Source organism: Pinus tabuliformis, chromosome 1_1, assembly GCF_031772625.1.
Source record: "Pinus tabuliformis cultivar Carrire ecotype Pingquan chromosome 1_1, CPIR1, whole genome shotgun sequence".
NCBI lineage: Eukaryota > Viridiplantae > Streptophyta > Pinopsida > Pinales > Pinaceae > Pinus > Pinus tabuliformis.
Genome location: NC_142297.1, coordinates 331,089,600 through 331,096,759, shown reverse-complemented (window position 1 = coordinate 331,096,759; position 7,160 = coordinate 331,089,600). Strand labels below are relative to the sequence as shown.

The following is a 7,160-nucleotide window of genomic DNA, read 5'->3' as shown; positions in this document are numbered from 1 at the left end:
AAATGTGGAGTGTTTGATAAGGGTTGTAAAGAATTTATGATTATTGTCACAGTGTCATGTATTTTTGAAATGTATGGGGATATTAGGGGCATTTAAATTTTTGAAAATTGTAAATTGTATTGATTGAAACAATGTATAAAATAATTGTATTATTTAAAAGAATTATAACATTATCTTAGATATCAATTAATTAACACATATATTATAAATTTAAAACCATATTGTTAAAATACAAGTAATTATAGAAATGATTTTCAAGACAAGCTAAAAATATATATTAAATTCACAATTAAGTATTAAAATAATATAATTGAAATTTCAACCAAATTTTATCAACATATTTAAACACAATATTATTATTATTTTCCATTATTACTACATGCATTATAGAAAGAAAAAAATAAATAAAAAAATCTAAAAACACACCCACAAAACATTCCTCACCAATAGCCATGGCCATGGTTTTGATGAGGACACTAGGGAAGGGAAAACCCCCTCCCTCAAAAATAAATACTAATTTTATTAAGGTACAGTTTTGAGTTCTTCTTCAACATGATTTACAAGTAAATAAGTAAAATTATATATCATGACATTACATATCCATCTATCTACTACTAATTTAATATCACATTCCATCTCCTTGTGCTATGATCCCGAGTCATCTTTTATTTTCCTGCATAGAACACAAAAAAAGAAAATCATATTAATAATAAGAAATTTTAATAAACATATTATCTAAATTTATATATTGTTAAAATTTGAAAAATCACCTATCCATCTTTCTACTACTAATTTAATATCACATTCCATCTCCTTGTATTATGAGTGAGTCAGGATCATCTTTTATTCCCCTGCATAAAACCCAAAAAAGAAAAAAATATTAATAATAAGGAATTTTAATAAACTTATTATCTAAATTTTTATAGGGTTAAGATTTGCAAAATCCCCTAAATCAAAAATAAACAAATAAAAACATATATAGATTCATTAGACACATTAATTTAAATTTTAACAATTTAAACCAAAAATGCTAATAGCTATTCATATCTTTATTTGATTTTTGACTTAATTACTTAAATACAGATAATCTAAACCTACAGTAACATAGGTGGTAAATTGCTCAACAATACCCGTCTGGCTACATTAGGTAAAACCTATTGATTTTTTTTACCAAAGAGAGAAATCGTCCATTCCATTTGTATTTTTATTTTTAAAGTACAGTAACAGAAACGACTACTGGCTTGGGTATTAAGGTGAGTTAAGGAGAGAGAACCCGCATTCAATTCAGATATTGAAAGATATGGAAATCATCAAGTCTCAGTAAATAAAAACACTAGTTATGGCATTCCATGAGGAATTAAGCGCCTTTTTCCCCCTGAAGATGAGAATTTCTTGGACGAAACCAGCGAATGAGAAGTTTTTCAAAGATGTGGTCTAACCTTTTTGTGCCTGCCCCGATCCTGCCATAAAGAAATCTCTCGTCGATCTGTTAAGCCGCAGCCGAGGTTCAAAAAGGTGAATTCCGATAGCTTGGCCCTAGATATAGTGAACGAATTAAAGCCAGTTTCTAAACACGGCGTTGGGAGGACTTAGCTTTTGGATAAAGTTGATCAAGAAAACAGGGGTTAGGGTGATGCTTCTTTTCTGGATTACGGATCAACGGGAAGCTAGTGTCTGTTGAACAACTATGCAGCACTACACTACTTAGCAGCAGCTTCGCTAAAGAAAGATAATAACTATTTGCTAACAACGCTCAGCTAGAACTCAAATGGGTTAAGCCATTTCTCTTTTTATTTTTAAAGTACAGTAACAAAAATTTCAGTGTCTGGTGGATGAAACCGAAATGTCCAGAGAGATGAGCTTTCAAAACAGTTTTACAGCGGGTAAGACCTATTGATTTTATATGTAGTTTATTTTAAGATAAGACCTATTGATTTTATATGCACTTTATTTAGTTAGTTACTCTTTAAAACAACTACTATATTAGGAAATATATTACTCTTTAAAAAACAAAGATAATATATTATGATTTCACTAGCAAATCTCTAGTAAGAAGCCCTAAAAGCTAAAAAAATACTATATTAAGATTTCATTCGAAAATCTCTTCGTTTAGGAACCTGTAATTACACCATTGACATTTCATCTAAAGTGCAGGAATCGTGTTGAAGGCAACGAGCTGAACACAAGTAGCTGAAAAAACAGAAAGAATAAGAAACTGGAACCAGAGCTTGTTGTATACTCTGTTGCTTCACTGGTTTACCCTGCAGTAGGATAAGTAGTTCATGCAATTAATCCAAACAAATACATACTCAAAGACGCAGTTCCAAGACCTAGTGGTGAAGATTATGAGTTTCTTGCAGTGGAGCAAGTAGTTGATGCAATTAATCCAAACAAAAACATACAGAGAGATGCAATCCCAAAAACTGGTGATGAAGATTAGGATTCAGATGTTTGTGACTGGGATAGAGATTGAGAAGAATATCATGTCCCATAACCAGTTTTTTTATTTCTTGGATGCCCTTAGACCTGGCAGTAAGTAAGACAAAGGAAGTTCGATATTGGTGATGCAACTTCTTGAGATTCGATATTGGTGATGCAACTTCTTATTCGTATCTATGTCTCATCTAAAGTCTAGGAATAGTGTTGTAGTGCAACCTCTCACCGGCCAAAGGTAATGACCGTTGTACAACAACAGGTCTCATCAGATATTCTCACAACCAATCATTTGTTTATGGTTATATAGATTAAAAAACTATGAGGGAAACTGAGACGTGCTCTAATCTTCTTCGGCTTACATGAATTGATGTATAGCATCACACAAAAGTTTGTGGATCAGCAAAAGAATTTCTCCATGCGACGCACTGTGGATCTCGGTGATAAACCCTGACCCAATACACTTGCCAGCTCTGTGGCCTTCTGATGACACAAAACCCGTTAAGGTCAGCCACGAATCTGGGTTTAAAATATTTCCTTAGGTCTCATATTGCACCCAACTCTTTCAATTGGCCTCTAAATTATGCTTTAATGCCTAATGTCATATCAAGGGCCTTCAGTGCAACACCTACAGCCTCAGAAAGTGGATTTTCTTATCCAATAACAAGAGCTGCGAACAAAATTGTCCACTATTGAAGTGAAATACAGGGTATAAGGGGGATCGGTAATGCCCCACTATAATCTCAACCCCAAATAGTTGCCAAGGTCTTCACCAGGAAAACCAGTCTTCTTAGTGAAAAGGTTATGCCCATATGTACCTAGGTCCTAGCTGATTCAGGTTCATCAGCTTTTACTTCATATAATTAATTTATTGGATCCTAGCTGATAGAGTTAAATTTATGCTAAAATTCACTTAAGTGATCAATATTTTAGCTGAAGCAGGACAAGGGGCTCCGCAACATAGAATCAACCCCGTCGACACCATCCAGGACCAGCCACAAAATAAGCTAATGCGTCAGGAACGAAAGAAGCAAGGGTAGCTAGTAGAGAAGCAACATGAATGGCAGTTGTTGTATATTCTATTGCTTCACTGGTTTGCCCAACAGTAGGAGGAGTAGTTCATGCAAACAAATACATAGAGAGAAATGCAGTTCCAAAAACTCCTTATGTACAGAGCATAAGAAACAAACCCTAAATAAGGGGAGCACTCCACTCCACATAATCAATCAGGTAAAGCTAAATCACTACCTGAACAACGAAGGGTTTAATGGAATTGTCTGTAAAGCATGACAAGGGACTCCCCTGCAGCTGGAAGCGGATTGCCCTCCCCGATACCCTACCCCTGCTAACGCCTGATGTATTATGTTCAAATGCAAAAGGGTAGCAATAGAGAAATTATGTTCCAATGCAATTGGGTAGAAAGCAGAAGAACCAGGGCCCGGGAATATAATAATTTCCTAAATACTTAACATAAACTAAAAAAGTAAAAAATAAACACAGGTTCATTTTAAATTTGGTATACCCATGAATTTTAATATTTATCATCACTCTATGAATGTAAACTTGAGGCCAAATACTATACCTTCTTTAAAAACTAGTTGCAGAAATTAAAAGCTTACTTGCAACAGCGAAATTCTGTTTCTGCTGTTAGGATCAGGGCTGGGTTCGCTAACAGAAATATTTCCGCTGCCCTAAAACCCCGCCACCGTGTTTTCTCCTCTGGCCCGAAAGTTCTGGCTCTTTCTCCTCTGGCCCGAAAACTCTGGCTCTGATTCTCCTCCAGACCTGGAACTCTGCCCCTGGATTAAAATACCTTACACATTTATTACAGAATACATACATTATTACAATTCAAACATAGATCAGGCCCGTAAACTCTGCCGCTGGAACATAATTGTTACAGAATACATGCATGACTAATGAAACATAGATTACCTCTTCTTTCAATCTGCTAATTTCATCCTACTTCGTATCATAGCTTCATATCCTCCTCTCACATATCAAAACCCAACAAAATATAAAATAACCCTCACTCTAAAAACCAAAAGAACCTTCATACTTGCCAACAAAATTCAGAATCAAAAAAAATAACACAGGGAAAAAATAAAATACTTGCCAACAAAATTCAGAATAAAAAAAAATAACACAGGGAAAAAATAAAATACTAGAACAGTGAAAAAAATCACAACACAGCAATACAAAACAATTCAGAACAAAACAATAGACATGGCCATGCCTAACACAACACCACACAAGACAAGAAAGAAAAACAAGTTCAATGGATTACTCGCAAACAAACACCAAAAATATCTCCACTGCCCAATGCCCCTCTCTCCTTGTTTAACAAAGGCCGCTTCTCTAACATACATTTCAATTTAATGGCAGATATTATATGCAGTTTTCCTTAAACTTTTAAATCCGAGGGTGACAGTCTGGCGTAGTACGATAGGCAAAGGAGGGAGGGTGACAGGCTGGCGTAAGAACCGTTAGGCAAAGGAGGGAGGGTGATGATGGTATGTTTGAATTTTTTTTTGAAATGGACAGTTATTCATTGTGTAACGAGTTAATTTTATAAAATAATAAATCTTTTTTATTATGTTATTTTTAATATTTAAGTTTAATTTTATTAATAATTTAATTTCAAGTTTTTACACAATTTATTATTTTAAAATTAGTTTTATTTATTTTTAAAATTAGTTTTACAATTAAATATATATATAAACCAATATAATAAAAGGAATATGTTATATTTTATAATAAATATCATTTATCTTATTCAACTTCAAAAATAGCATTATTAATATAATAAAATATATATAATTAAATCAATATGAAATTAACAAAACGTACATTCTTTTCTTAAAATACAAATATCATATAATAAAATAATACAAATACATATAAAATTTAATCATTAAAGGATTATATATATATTCTTTACTTATTATTACATTTTAGATACATCAAATGAAAAGATATTAATTTAAATAATGAATTCATGAATTCAGGGGATTGGTTTTGGTGTCTTCTTCTCCCTAGCTTTATTTTTGTTGATTTTGTTTTCTTTCGAGCTCTAGCTCTGGTCCTTGTCTCGTTGTTTTGTCTATTTTTACGGTTATTATATTTGGGTCACCTCTAGGTGCATTGTTCTCCTTAAGTTTAGGTCCTTTACACTTCATTTAAAATGCAAGCCTTTCAATCTTGCTTCCTCTATTTTTCCTTGAGGTTGGTTGATGGTTTCCATTACTTATGTTTTCATCGAGGTGGTCAACTTAAAGACCCTTTAGGAAACTCCTTGGTGGTTCATTGTTTTCTTTGAGTATCCTAGTCCCATTAGTCATGGTAGGTTGGTTTTGCTTGCTTTATTCACTTTTAACCCTTGCTCCCTCTTTCTTTATCCCTTGTCCTATCTTAGTATTCCTTGAGTTCACCATCCTTTCAGATGCAAGGGTCACTGAGTGGGGTTCATTCCTCCCCTTGCTCGAGAGTGCAATATGCAACCTATTATAAAGCACTCTCGTTCTATCTATGTTTCCATTGTCCACTCGGAAATTCATGGGGAGATACACCAAGAAGAGGAAGAATGTAGGATGGAGAGAAGGTCTATCTCATGATACAATGAAATTTAGGAACAACTAAGAAATCAAATCCCCAACACTAGGGGCTTAGAAGCCTTTAGTTTATGGACATATGTGATTGGGGTTGCAGTGCCCAAATATGTCTATAACAGAGATGGACAGTGAAAACCATATAAGAATGCACGAACACCTTCGAGACCTGGGCAGAGATATCGCAAAAAGAGAAATTTTGCATCGGATTTGGCGGTCAGATAACATTGTGTTTGACCATTCACTTGTATGTATTTTGAAGCTTTCGATAGACTTTCAAAATAGGGTTGTATTATCAAACTTGTGTTTCTCATGTTTTTTATTTTAAAAGCCTTGCCATATTGTCAATCTTGATTCTAACAGCTCCGAATGGACAATTCAAGTGCGGGGAATTAGCATGGTTCATGGGACTGACCCTGAAGAATATTTTGAAATACCAACTAACATACGCAGATTGCAGCTACTTAGGGTTCAAGGTAATAGCATGGAAAGAATATTCAGTTTTCCATAGCCATTCCATCCAGTGTGGATCTGCTGGGATTCCTATCCATTTTCCTCCCTAGATCCTGTTAATGCCTCTAAAATCACTGCATCAACATTGGGGAAAACCACCCGGTCCGGACCTTAGTGTAGCTCCTTTTCCATTTGGTATGGTGGCTCCGACTGGATATAATGGGACCCGTTTCCCAGTGATGTATGAATTGATGGGTGATTTTTTTATAATGTGTAACAAAGGTGATAAGTGTTTTATCCTACAATTCAAAAATATACAAATATGCTAATCTAACCCAGGTACCCTGTTAACAATGCAATTTCTGATTGTTTCAAATAGACAAATAATCATAAAGATGGCTTATCTGTAAATAGAAAGATGTATTCATATAATGATTACTTTGATTAAGAAATTAAACAAAGTAATTATAAAAACATTATCGCATTCATCACAATATATATCACTGACATATATCCTTTGAAATAAACAATTATCAATCTTCAGAAATGATATAATAAAGAATCGTTTGAACAAGCATACATATATCAACAATAGCAACTTTTAAGAAATGTTCATTCACATAAAGAAATAAGACAAAAACAGTGATAATAGTACAGTATGCATTT

General features: G+C 33.8%; 1 long non-coding RNA gene across 1 annotated transcript; it reads right to left on the bottom strand.

Annotated features, from left to right (window-relative positions):
- Positions 1–556: 556 nt before the first annotated feature.
- LOC149212913 (uncharacterized) lies at positions 557–4,759 on the bottom strand. The gene is made up of 4 exons (XR_016250283.1): positions 4,369–4,759; positions 4,053–4,232; positions 771–851; positions 557–673 (listed from the first exon to the last, which is right to left on the bottom strand). It is a non-coding gene; the product is annotated as an uncharacterized LOC149212913 (long non-coding RNA).
- Between the last annotated feature and the right edge of the window lie 2,401 nt (positions 4,760–7,160).